The sequence below is a fragment of the Lynx canadensis genome, chromosome B3, assembly GCF_007474595.2.
Source record: "Lynx canadensis isolate LIC74 chromosome B3, mLynCan4.pri.v2, whole genome shotgun sequence".
Classification (NCBI taxonomy): domain Eukaryota; kingdom Metazoa; phylum Chordata; class Mammalia; order Carnivora; family Felidae; genus Lynx; species Lynx canadensis.
In genome coordinates this window covers 112,480,505-112,492,632 of record NC_044308.2, presented here as the reverse complement: position 1 = coordinate 112,492,632, position 12,128 = coordinate 112,480,505, and the positions used below count along the sequence as shown (strand labels likewise).

The following is a 12,128-nucleotide window of genomic DNA, read 5'->3' as shown; positions in this document are numbered from 1 at the left end:
AAGAAGTGTTAATACCTATTTAGTTGAAGCTGTTCCAAAAAATAGAAACGGAAGGAAAACTTCCAAAATCATTCTAGGAGGCCAGCATTGCCTTGATTCCAAAACCAGACAAAGACCCCACCCAAAAGGAGAACTACAAATTTCCCTGATGAACATGGATGTAAAAACCCTCAACAAGATACTAACAAACTGGATCCAACAATACATTAAAGGAATTATTTACAATCAGTGGGATTTAGTCCTAGGATGCATGCACGGCTGATTCAATATCCTAAGTCAATCAATGTGATGCATCACGCTAATAAAAGAAAGGATAAGAAACACGTGATACTCTCAATAGATGGTGAAAAAGCATTTGACAAAATACAGCATCGTTTCTTGATAAGTACTCTCAAGAAAGTAGGGATAGGTGGATCAGACCTCAAGATCATAAAGGCCATATATAAAAGACCCACTGCTAATATCATCCTCAATGGGAAAAAAATGAGAGCTTTTCTCCTAAGGTCAGGAACACAACAAGGATGTCCACTCTCACCAATGTTATTCAACATACTGTTGGAAGTCTTAGCCTCAGCAGTCAGACAACACAAAGAAATAAATGGCATCCAAACTAGCAAGGAGGAAGTCAAACTTTCACTCCTTGCAGATGACATGACACTCCATGTGGAAAACCCAAAAGACTCCACCAAAAGAAAATGCTAGAACTGATACATGATTTCAGCAAAGTCACAGGATATAAAATCAATGTATAGAAATCAATTGCATTTGTATATACCAACAATAAGGCAGCAGAAAGAGAAATCAAGGAATCAATCCATTTATAATTTCACCAAAACCCATAAAATACCTAGGAATAAACCTAACCAAACAGGTGAAAAATCTATCCATGGGAAACTACAGAAAGCTTATGAAAGAAACTGAAGAAGACACAAAAAACTGGAAAAAACATTTCATGCTCATGGACTGGAAGAACAAATGTTAAGATGTTGATGGGGCACCTGGCTGGTCAGTCAGTTAAGCCTCTGACTTCAGTTCAGGTCATGATCTCACAGTTCATGAGTTCGAGCCCCACATCAGGCTCTGTTCTGACGGCTCAGAGCCTGGAACCTGCTGTGGATTCTGTGTCTCCTTCTCTCTCTGCCCCTCCCCTGCTTGCTAACACTCTCACTCTCTCTCTCTTTCTCTCAAAAATATATATACATTAAAAAATATTTTTTGAATGTCAATACCACCCAAAGCAATCTACATATTCAAAGCAATCCCTATCAAAATAACAAGAGCATTCTCTACAGAGCTAGCACAAACAATCCTAAAATTTGTACAGAACCAGAAAAGACCTCGAATAGCCAAAGCAAACCTGAAAAAGAAAACCAAAGCTGGAGGTATCACAATTCCCAACTTCAAGCTGTTTTACAAAGCTGTAATCATTACAACAGTCTGGTACTGACACAAAAACAGACACATAGATCAGTGGAACAGAACAGAGAACCCAGAAATGGATTCATATATGTATGGCCAACCAATCTTCGACAAAGCAGGAAAGAATACCCAATGGAATAAAGACAGTCTCTTCTGGGAAAACTGGGCAACACACAGAAGAACGAACCTGGACCACTTTCTTACACCATACACCAAAATAAACTCAAAATGGACGAAAGACCTAAACATAAGACAGGAAGCCATCAAAATCCTCAAGGAGAAAACAGGCAACAATCTCTTTGACCTCGGCCACAGCAAGTGCATACTTGAGATGTCTCCAGAGGCAAGGGAAACAAAAGCCAACATGAATTATTGGGACCTCATCAAGATAAAAAGCTTCTGCACAGCGAAGGAAACAATCACCAAAACTAAAGGCAACCAATGGAATGAGAGAAGATATTTGCAAATGACATACCAAATAAAGGGCTGGAATCCAAAATATATAAAGAACTTATCAAAGTCACCACCCAAAAAAGAAATAATGCAGTGAAGAAATAGGCAAAATAGATAGACACTTTTCCAAAGAAGACATCCAGATGACTAACAGACACATGGAAATATGCTCAACATTAGTCATCATCAGGGAAATACCAATCAAAAACCATAAGATAGCACCTCACACCTGTCAGAATGGCTAAAATTAACAATTCAGGCAACAACAGATGTTGGCAAGGATGTGAAGAAAGAGAGGAACCCTTTTGCACTGCTGGTGGGAATGCAAACTGGTGAAGACACTCTGGAAAACAGTAGTGTCTCAAAAAATTAAAAATAGAACTACCCTACAACCCAGCAATTGCACTATTAGGTATTTATCCAAAGGATACAGGAGTGCTGATTCAAAGGGGCACATAATAGCAGCACTATCAACAATAGCCAAAGTATGGAAAGAGCCCAAATGTCCATCGATGGATGAATGGATAAAGAAGATGTGGTGCGTGTGTGTGTGTGTGTGTGTGTGTGTGTGTGTGTGTGTAATGTAATATTACTCGGCAACCCAAAAGAATGAAATCTTGCCATTTGCAACAACATGGATGGAACTACAGTGTATTATGCTAAGCAAAATAAGTCAGAGAAAGACAAATATATGATTTACCTCATGTGAAATTTAAGAAACAAAACAGGTGAACATAAGGGAAAGGAAGAAAATAACATAAAAACAGAAGGAGACAAACCATAAGAAACTCTTAAATACAGAGAACAAACTGAGGGTTGTTGGCAGGGTGTTGGGTGAGGAGACGGGCTAAATGGACGAGAGGCATTAAGGAGGTGCTTGTTGGGATGAACACTGGGTGTTATATGTAAGTGATGAATCACTAAATTCTATTCCTGAAATCATTATTACACTATATATTGAATAAGCAGATTTGTATTTAAAAAAATCATTTTAACTTTGTGATTACCATATAGATTTGTTGGGTCCCTTTATAAGTCTAAGATGTATATTGGTATCACAGAGTTCTTATTTTTCCTCTATTTTGAATTTCTTTGAATTATTTCATCATTTTCATCAGTCCTTTCATCAGTCCATTTCCAACTATCCTTAAAAATTAAATTAATAACAAAATGGAAGACTAATGCAATTAACTAAAAAGGCGATGCAATAGTTTAATCAATAGTCACTACTGCATCATCCTTTACTTTTCTTACCAAGTTGCCCAAAGTATTGCATCATTTTTCAAAAACTATAAAAGGCCAGGAACCCATACTTGTGGTCTGCTTTTAGCTTTCATTAAACACAACTGAGAATTCAGAACTTTTTATTTTCTGCCCATAATGGAAAAGATACAAAACTTGGCAAAGGAAACTTTCACGATTACCAGCCAAGTCACAAAATGAATGCCTGTACAGCAGTACTGTAAACCGATGTTGATGCTAAAGTTGATCTTACAAGCAAATTCTAACAATCTTCAGATGACACACTATGCTAGATGCATTTTCTCAAGAATAATTGAGAAAATAATTTCTGAGAACAAAAAGCAAATAATCATATTCTCATCCAGTTAGTCCAACAGGAAGGACTCCATCACTATGTTTTGCAACAAAAACCTGGGTCATCCCATTTTGCTAAAAGCACATGTGATACTTTTTTTTCATCTTTTATGATTTTGTTCTAAAATGTATTGGATGTGGCTTGTAAAGTGGAACAAAAACTGAAGGTAAGCGTACACAGGTGATAGGAAGGAAATGGATGGTGTAGAAATGAAAATAAGTCATTGTCTGGTCATTGTAAGTGGTGCTCTAAATCTAAAACTGAAAATGTTTTGCAGTTTGGAGCAAGAAAATGGCCATTTTTTCAGACTTTTTTTTTTTTTTTACTTTTTAACTGAAGTACAATATTATAGACATTATATTAGTTTCAGGTGTACAACGATTCAACAATTTTATATATTACAAAATGCTTATCATGATAAATGTAGCTACCATCTGTCACCAGACAAAGCTGTTACAATATTATTGACTAACTCCTTATGCTGTTCTTTTTATACCTGTAACATTTATTTTATAATGAAATTTGTACCTCTCAATCTCTGTCATCTATTTGCCTATGCCTCCAATTGTCCTCCCCTCTGGCAGCCACTAGTTTGTTCTCTATATTTATGAGTCTATTTTTTTCTTTTGTTGTTGTTTGTTCACTTTTTGGATTCCACATAAAAGTGAAATCACATGGCATCTGTCTCTGACATAATTCACTTAGCATAATACCCTCTAGATCTATCCATGTTGCTGCAAATAGCAAGATCTCATTCTTTATTATGGCTAAGTAGTATTCCATTGTGCACATATACCACATCTTCTTTATCTGTTAGTCTATCAAATAACACAAGTTGCTTCCATATCTTGGCTAGTGTAAATAACACAGCAATAAAGACAAGGATGTATAGATCTTTTTTAACTAGTGTTTTCATTTTCCTTGGGTAAATACCTGGATTGTATATTTCTATTTTTAGTCTTTTGAGGAATATGCATGCTGTTTTCCATGGTGGCTATACCATGTTACATTCCCATGAACATTGCACAAGGCTTTTTTCAGAATTTTGTTTCTGAAAAAACACACTGATCAGATTTTCTGAATCACCAGCAGCTAAATTAGTCTCAAAGGAAACAACATTAAGAGACATTTTAAATGGCAGTTAAATTGAAAACGTGTGGTGCCAATAATGCATATAACTCAACTGAAGTAAGACTATTAAAAGCTATTGCCAAATTTGTACATACATGGGCAACGTCAACTATGCCATAATAGTTGTTTCAACAATGTTTAACATGCAATTCAAATTCAGAGTGCTTTTAAATCTGTGTGTTAAATTGATGATATCTGATAACAAGCTTAATGTATAGTACTAAACAATATATGCCTTATTTACCTTTAAAAATCTATAATTTTCATAACCAAAGAAGGGTCAATGTTTCTTTAGGAGAACTTGCTAATGATCCTAGAATGTGTGTTTTGAAATAATCATTGAGATTGACAACAGAATGTTACTCCAAATGGAAAAATGTCACATGCCCAGGTTTATCAGACAGATGTTTTCTTAGATATCTTACTTGATTGGAGATCAAGTCAAGTTAATAGATACTGCTTTTCTTTACTTCAGGCAGGTCAAAGAAGAAACTCCTTCATTAATCAGAAGTAGCAAAACTTTCAAGAAGATAAACACCACAAATAAGGTACGCCGTAAATCTAACCTGAAGCAGAGAATCAAATTTGTTATTAATTATTCATAGATTAATAAATTTTGGATCCAAAAGGTTTTATTTATAATGTTTAATATCCATGTGGGTAATAATCAAATAGGTTAGCATGAATTTTAAAATATATTCTAGCAAAAACTGCACATGAATATCACATAAGTACTGAAGTTCTGATTAGATGTGTTGTCTGAGGAATTAACTCTTAACATGCTGACATTCCACATAAAGTCAAATTTCTGTGCCTTTGAATTTCCTCCTGTAGTATCAAAAAACTTGGTAATGTGCTCTCTGATTTCCATTCTATAATATTACCTTGTACTCTATTAAAATGTTGCCATATCTTACCAGCAGCAGCTACAATGCATTTTTAAGTAACAAAACGTGTTTTCTTTTACTTTGAATCTTTGTGACACATCTTTCCATTTAATACTGAATACCAATGCAACTCCTTGATTCGAAAGAGAAAACCCAAGAAAAAAATAATTTTAACTGATATTCACTTCCTCTATCTGATTTTAAATAATTATTGTTCCATAGTTACTTCCCTGATTCTGCCTAGCTACAATGTTTGAATCACAGAGAGGATTATAATAAAAGAAATTTGCATAATCTATTCCTTTGAGATAAAGTAACATGAGGAATAGCAAAATACAAATAAATAAAAACAATTTATTGAATGATTCCTATATATCTCACACCAAAGTGCTTTCTGTGCTTTATATCATTTAAAAGCTGTTCCCTAGGGACTTCTACCTAAATTATAGTCACAAGAGAATGCCACTCTCATCTTAAAAAATAAGTACTTGCTAAATAAATAATAGTAATAAAAACATTAAAAAAAAAAAAAACCTGTCACAGAACTAAGAGGCAAAGAAACCTAAAAGAACTAAAATCCAGAAAATGGAAGAAGAGAAGAGCTACTTTCATCCTTGGTAGAGTAACTGTAGCAGGAAGATGGGGATTAGAAGAACTAGAAACATCTAAATGACTATTTAAAGATAAGGCTGGGCTAGCATGATGACTAAAATCTCTAGAACCCTGGCCACAAAGAGAGTCTGTACTTGTTGGCCAACTTTCCCCTTTCTGGCTAAGCTGACACACTGAGGATGTAACCAACCAAACTAGCCAGAAAAAGAAAGAAGCATCATACCCAGGAATGGTCAGAGCAAAAATCCCATATTTTCAGAATAGATCTACATAATCTCCTATCCCTTTAGCCCTTATCATTAGCAAGGAAGCAGTCAAGAGATGATCCCTTTCTGAGGATGACCAAATTTAGCATCAAATTGCCTTACCAAGGTATGTATACCAGGAGCAGTTAAGAACAGAGTCAGAAATCTTCCTGAGCTGATGTTAGAGGAGGCCAATCCAGTGCTCAAGGCCAATTCAGATACCTGTGGATGGTATAAGACATAGAACTTCCATCAAATAGTTTGACTATTGGCCCACTGAGTTTGGCCTTTGTGACAAAAAGAACATCATTGTCAGAATATAAATAGTTCAGAAGGCCAAAATACATGTCACATTAGTTTCAGGGGCCACAATGGTATGGCCAGTCAGTGATGGCCTGACTGGTAACAACATCTGACTGGACAACACTACCATTAACTGAAAAAGTTATATGAGGCACCAGGAGTAGACTCAAGATGGAATGAAGCACCAACAGTAGACCCAAGATGGAGTCAAATGGTCCTTCACCATGATAAAAAGGGGATGACTTCTATCAGGAGTAATAGGTTTGGCAAGAAGTGACAGCTTCCGCATCATAAGCATACAGTACTTACTCTATTGTTGACCCAGTGTATGATGGTGGGTATACTGCCATAACCAGTACAATGATGGATCTAAGTGGCCAGGGTGGTGATCTGGGAGTGTGGGTCTGATCAGCCATTTGATTCCAGTCAATCTCATTTAAAAACAGTTCCTGACTCTAAGCATCAACATGAGTGACCAAGACCTTCCAAAGAGCAGCTATGATTTGTTTCCTCAGTTTGTAGCCCACATGAAGGATGTGCCTTTAATCTGCTATTCTCTAATTTTACCCAAATGAGGCCTTTGACAATAGCCCAACACTCAGGAAAAACAGAACTTACTTGATCCTTCAGAGTACTGTTAAGGCAGGACTTGGCCTTTCTTAAAAAGGGCAAATATTTTAAGCTTTGTAGGCCACATACAGTCTCCAGCGTGTATTCTTTTTATTCCTAATGTTTAAAAAATGTAAAAACAATTTCCAGATTAAAAGCAGTATAAACATAGGCTACAACCAGATTTTGCACACAGGCTGAAGTTTGCCAACCCATAGTCTAAGGCAAAGAAAACAACTTTCAATTCAGCCTATTGTGTGAATCAATCCTTACCACAATTAGTCCTCTAGAGTTGTCCTTGGAGCTGGAGGGTGGCTGCCACCCTGTGGACACTTAGCTGAACCATCAGTGAACCAGGCCTAAACACTTCAGGTAAACTGTACATGATAAATCCACGGGATTTACCCACAAGGTCAGTTTAACATTACTTCCGTACTGCGAACTTTGTTTAAATCTATCAGTTGAACTCAGGTACTTTTTCTCCTACCAGAATATGACCAAGATGTCTAACAGGCACACATCAGGAACTATAGCATAAATTATGATATATGATTATGATATTCCCAGGGAGAACACAGGGGCAAAATGCAGTAAGAGAGGAAAAAGACAGTAGGGACACGAGAAAGCAGCAGGCTTTTTCTCTCCTTTGGCTGCTCACTTAAGGTTTGGGGCTAGACCACAATTACTTACTCTCTCATATAACTTCTGATATCTGAAAAGCACCCAAGTTCAGAGAACCTGCATATCACTGCATCTTTTCCCTACAAACTTTGGTACTTCAGCAACTCTGGCACCCAGCTTTCCCTCCTCACATGGGACTAAAGAAAATGGTGACTTGAGCACCTGTATTCAACAGTGCCATAAAAATTTGAGTTCTTCCTCTCCTTCTCTGACAGTCTTTGTCAGATACGAGTTTTGCAAATATTTTCTCCAATCTATAGGTTTTCTTTCCATCCTTTTAACAGAGTCTTTTACAATACAACAGTTTTTGGTTCTGATGAAGTCTAATTTATGTATTTTTCTTTTACAGCTTACGCTTATGGTATGATATCTCAGAACTCTTCATTGACTCTGAGAAAACAAAGATGTTCTCATATGTGTCTTTTAAAAGTTATGCTATTGGGGCACCTGGGTGGCTCAGTCAGTTAAAATGTCTGACTCAGCTCAGGTCATGATCTCATCGTTCATGGGTTTGAGCCCCATGTTGGGCTCTGTGCTGACAGCTCAGAACCTGAGGCTGCTTCAGATTCTGTCTGTCTGTCTGTCTGTCTGTCTCTCTCTCTCTCTCTCTCTCTCTCCCCCCCCCCACTCCCCGACTCACATTTTCTCTAACAATAAATATTTAAGAAAAAAAATTAAATAAAAAAGTTATGCTATTAATCATAATTTAAAATTTCTGCTCTTCGAAACACATTAGTAAAAAATGAAAAGTCACAGACTGTGAGTAAATATTTGCAAAATATATATCTGACTTGCATTCAAATATATGCTCAAATCTCAATGAAAAGGAAAAACTCAATAAACAAAAGATTTGAACATTTCACCAAAGAAGATATATGTATGGTAAAAAATAATTAAATAAAGAATAAAGCCAAAAAATCCCACTTAAAAAGATGTTAAACATTATTATTATTAGTCGCTAAGGAAATGCAAATTAAAACCACATACAACTAAATACCTATTAGAACAGGTAAAATTAAAAAGACTGACCATATATAGGTGAGAATATGAAGGAACTGGTGATGGGATTAACACACTGCTAGTGGAAACAACTATACTATAAAACAACTTGGTAGTTTCCTAAAAGCTAAACATATACCAGGGTGTCTGGGTGGCTGAGTCAGTTGAGTGTCTGACTCTTGATTTTGGCTCAGGTCATGATCCCAGGGTCGTGGGATAGAGCCCCATGTTGGGCTCCACACTGAACATGGTGCCTGCTTAAGATTCTCTTTCTCCTTCTGCCCCTCTCCCCTGCTCGTGCACATGCTTTCTCTCTCTAAAATTAAAAATAAAAAAGTTAAACACATATCTACCAAATGATCCAGCCATTCCACTCCTGTAAATTTACCCAAATGAATAAAAAAAATATGTCCATACTAACACTTATATATGTACATTTATAGCAGCTTTATTTGTAATAACCTAAAATTAGAAACAACAAAGTGTCTATGAGGAGGTAAATAGGTAAACATATTCTAGTATATCCATACAAAGGAATATGAGTAGGCAATAAAAAGGGATATTAATAAGACCAACTTCAAAATAACTGTGCTGAGTGAAAGGAGTAAGAAACCTGACAATATACTATATGATTCCATTTATATAAAATTCTAGGTAAAGGAAACTAATCATTGTGATAGAAAACAGCTCAGACATCAATGGAGGTAGAGTGGAGCAGAAGAAAAAGATTACAAAGGAGAACATGGCAACTTTTTGTAATTCTTGGAGGATAATGTATAGATATACCCTCCTGATTACAGTGACAGTTTCACAATAAATATATTCATCAAAATGTACAAAATCATGTATCTAAATTTTTTAATGTTTTTCATTATTTATTTTGGAGAAAGAAAGAGACAAAGTGCGAGCAGGGGAGGGGCAGAGAGAGGGGGAGACACACCATCTAAAGCAGCCTCCAGGCTCTGAGCTATCAGCACAGAGCCCTACACAGCACTCTAACCCACGAACCGTGATATCATGACCTGAGGGGAAGTCAGATGCTCAACCGACTGAGGCACCCAGACACCCCTAAAACCATGTATTTTAAATGTACAGTTTATTGTATGTCAATTATACCTCAATAAAGCTGTTTTAAAAATAAATGGAAGGGCACCTGGGTGGCTCAGTCAGTTAAGTGGCCAACTCTTGATGTCAGCTTAGGTCATCATCTCACAGTTCATGGGGTTGAGCCCCGTATTGGGCTCTGTGCTGACAGTGTGGAGCCTGCTTGGGATTGTCTCTCTCTCCCTCTCTCTCTCTCTGCCCCTTCTCTGCTCACACTTGCTCTAGCACTCTCTGAAAATAAATAAATAAAACTTTAAAAGAATAAAAAAATAAATGGAATCAACACCAAAATTAGAAGAAAGTATCAAGCCAAGGGAAAAATAGCAAGACCCAAATGTATGTTATTTATTTAAAAATATAATTTTCAAAAGATAGAAACAAACAGGTAGAAAGTAAAAATTGGAAAAAATATGGAGACTTAAAGGGGACAATGGAGAATTCTTGTTAAATAGGTATAGAGTTTCCATTTTACAAAATAAAAATAGTTATAGGAATGGATGGTGGTGATGGTGGCACAACTCTGAACGTATTTAAAATCACTGAACTGCAGGGGCGCCTGGGTGGCGCAGTCGGTTAAGCGGCCGACTTCAACCAGGTCACGATCTCGCGGTCCGTGAGTTCGAGCCCCGCGTCAGGCTCTGGGCGGATGGCTCGGAGCCTGGAGCCTGTTTCCGATTCTGTGTCTCCCTCTCTCTCTGCCCCTCCCCCGTTCATGCTCTGTCTCTCTCTGTCCCAAAAATAAATAAAAACGTTGAAAAAAAAATTAAAAAAAAATAAAATAAAATAAAATCACTGAACTGCACACTTAAAAATGGTTAAGAAGGTAACTTTCATGTTACATGTATTTAACTATAATAATAATTTAAAAAACTAGTATGGTTATATCAGTATCAAAGAATGCTTAAAAACAAAGACAGAATAAAGGGATTTTCTTAATGGTTAAAAAGGTCAATTTGTCTAATATACATAACATATTGCAACAAATCTCCAAATAGGTGAATAAAGAATTGACAGAGCTGAAAGAATTTATTAATCTATAACCATTAGATACATTAGATATTTTAATCTAATTTAATCAGTGATAGAACAAGTAAAAAATTAATCAGCAAGTATATAGAAGATTTGAACATTATCAACTTCTTTCACATAGACATTAATAACAGCCAAAGAAATCTTGAGAAAGAAGAACAAAGCCAGAGGTATCACAATCCCAGATTTCAAGACACGTGACAAAGCTATAGTAATCAAAACAGTACGGTGCTAACACAAAAACAGACATAAATCAATGCAACAATAGAGAGCCCAGAAATAAACCCACACTTACATGATCAATTAATCTACAACAAAGGAGGCAAGAATATATAATGGGGAAAAGATAGTCTCTTTAATAAATGGTGCTGGGAAAATGGGACAGCTACATGCCAAAGAATGAAATCAGACCACTTTCTTACACCATACACAAAAATTAATTCAAAATGGATTAAAGACCTAAATGTGAGACCTGAGACCAGAAAACTGCTAAGAGCAAACAAAGGTAATAATCTCTAGGACATCAGTCTTAGTGACATATTTGTGGATATGTCTCCTTAGGCAAGAGGAACAAAGAAAAATAAACTTTTGGGTCTCTACAGAAATAAAAAGCTTTTGTACATCAAAGAAAACCATCAATAAAACAAGAAGGCAACCTACTGAATGAGAGAAGATATTTGCAAATGATGTATCTGATAAAGAGTTAATATCCAAAATATATAAAGAACTTATACAATTCAACATGAAAAAACCACAAATAATCCAATTAAAAATGGGCAGAAGACCTGAATAGACAATTTTTCCAAAGACAACATATAGATGGCCAACAGACACATGACAATATACTGAACATCACTCATCATTAAGGAAATGCTAATCAAAACTACAAAGAGATATCACCTTATACCTGTCAGAATGACTAAAATGAAAAATACAAGAAATAACAAGTGTTTGAAAGGATGTGGAGAAAAAGAAACCCTTGTACTTGTTGGTGGGAATGCAAATTGGTGTAATCTCTGTAGAAAACAGTATGGAGGTACCTCAAAAAATTAAAAATAG

General features: G+C 36.0%; 1 protein-coding gene across 14 annotated transcripts in view; it reads right to left on the bottom strand.

Moving 5' to 3' along the window:
- GPHN (gephyrin) overlaps nt 1-12,128 on the bottom strand; it is a 628,070-nt gene that overhangs the window by 513,087 nt on the left and 102,855 nt on the right. The gene's annotated exons all lie outside the window — the stretch shown is intronic.